Below are 2500 nucleotides of genomic sequence, written 5' to 3'. Positions count from 1 at the left end.
GGCCTGCCGATCGGTATTTAGAGGGAGGCACTTTGAAAGCAACACGCCGTTGGAACTTTGAAAAATTTCGATGCGTCGCCAAAGTTCGTACTTTTCGATAAAATCTTCGTCCTATGATACATTTCGATCAAGAACTACATTGATCGTCATGAAACTGTTTTTTTTTTTGGGAGACGTGTACGCTCCTTTTCATAAAGGAGACTATCTTATTGCGAAAGTCAAAATCGCACGCTCTCACGGCGATTTGCCCCCGTATACGCCTGGGCGTAAGCCCGTGCGTCGCCGACCTAGCGGCCTGCCGATCGGTATTTAGAGGGAGGCACTTTGAAAGCAACACGCCGTTGGAACTTTGAAAAATTTCGATGCGTCGCCAAAGTTCGTACTTTTCGATAAAATCTTCGTCCTATGATACATTTCGATCAAGAACTACATTGATCGTCATGAAACTGTTTTTTTTTTTGGGAGACGTGTACGCTCCTTTTCATAAAGGAGACTATCTTATTGCGAAAGTCAAAATCGCACGCTCTCACGGCGATTTGCCCCCGTATACGCCTGGGCGTAAGCCCGTGCGTCGCCGACCTAGCGGCCTGCCGATCGGTATTTAGAGGGAGGCACTTTGAAAGCAACACGCCGCTGGAACTTTGAAAAATTTCGGGGCGAAGCAATACGCCGCTGGGACTTTGAAATATTTCGGAGCGCACCTAAAGTTCGTTATTTTGGCTAAACGGAGCGAAAATCTGCATTTATACCATCACGGACGTTAGTTCAATAGCGTTTAACGATCGATCCACGGTACAGAATGCAAAAATATGATTGTTAAAATTTTCGACTAATCGGTTCTAAGAGGCGAAGCAATACGCCGCTGGGACTTTGAAATATTTCGGAGCGCACCTAAAGTTCGTTATTTTGGCTAAACGGAGCGAAAATCTGCATTTATACCATCACGGACGTTAGTTTAATAGCGTTTAACGATGGATCCACGGTACAGAATGCAAAAATATGATTGTTAAAATTTTCGACTAATCGGTTCTAAGAGGCGAAGCAATACGCCGCTGGGACTTTGAAATATTTCGGAGCGCACCTAAAGTTCGTTATTTTGGCTAAACGGAGCGAAAATCTGCATTTATACCATCACGGACGTTAGTTTAATAGCGTTTAACGATCGATCCACGGTACAGAATGCAAAAATATGATTGTTAAAATTTTCGACTAATCGGTTCTAAGAGGCGAAGCAATACGCCGCTGGGACTTTGAAATATTTCGGAGCGCACCTAAAGTTCGTTATTTTGGCTAAACGGAGCGAAAATCTGCATTTATACCATCACGGACGTTAGTTTAATAGCGTTTAACGATCGATCCACGGTACAGAATGCAAAAATCTGATTGTTAAAATTTTCGACTAATCGGTTCTAAGAGGCGAACCAATACGCCGCTGGGACTTTGAAATATTTCGGAGCGCACCTAAAGTTCGTTATTTTGGCTAAACGGAGCGAAAATCTGCATTTATACCATCACGGACGTTAGTTTAATAGCGTTTAACGATGGATCCACGGTACAGAATGCAAAAATATGATTGTTAAAATTTTCGACTAATCGGTTCTAAGAGGCGAAGCAATACGCCGCTGGGACTTTGAAATATTTCGGAGCGCACCTAAAGTTCGTTATTTTGGCTAAACGGAGCGAAAATCTGCATTTATACCATCACGGACGTTAGTTTAATAGCGTTTAACGATCGATCCACGGTACAGAATGCAAAAATATGATTGTTAAAATTTTCGACTAATCGGTTCTAAGAGGCGAAGCAATACGCCGCTGGGACTTTGAAATATTTCGGAGCGCACCTAAAGTTCGTTATTTTGGCTAAACGGAGCGAAAATCTGCATTTATACCATCACGGACGTTAGTTTAATAGCGTTTAACGATGGATCCACGGTACAGAATGCAAAAATATGATTGTTAAAATTTTCGACTAATCGGTTCTAAGAGGCGAAGCAATACGCCGCTGGGACTTTGAAATATTTCGGAGCGCACCTAAAGTTCGTTATTTTGGCTAAACGGAGCGAAAATCTGCATTTATACCATCACGGACGTTAGTTTAATAGCGTTTAACGATGGATCCACGGTACAGAATGCAAAAATATGATTGTTAAAATTTTCGACTAATCGGTTCTAAGAGGCGAAGCAATACGCCGCTGGGACTTTGAAATATTTCGGAGCGCACCTAAAGTTCGTTATTTTGGCTAAACGGAGCGAAAATCTGCATTTATACCATCACGGACGTTAGTTCAATAGCGTTTAACGATCGATCCACGGTACAGAATGCAAAAATATGATTGTTAAAATTTTCGACTAATCGGTTCTAAGAGGCGAAGCAATACGCCGCTGGGACTTTGAAATATTTCGGAGCGCACCTAAAGTTCGTTATTTTGGCTAAACGGAGCGAAAATCTGCATTTATACCATCACGGACGTTAGTTCAATAGCGTTTAACGATCGATCCA

Source organism: Osmia lignaria, unplaced genomic scaffold (assembly GCF_051020975.1).
Source record: "Osmia lignaria lignaria isolate PbOS001 unplaced genomic scaffold, iyOsmLign1 scaffold0100, whole genome shotgun sequence".
Taxonomy (NCBI): Eukaryota; Metazoa; Arthropoda; class Insecta; order Hymenoptera; family Megachilidae; genus Osmia; species Osmia lignaria.
Note: the sequence above shows the minus strand (reverse complement) of the source record.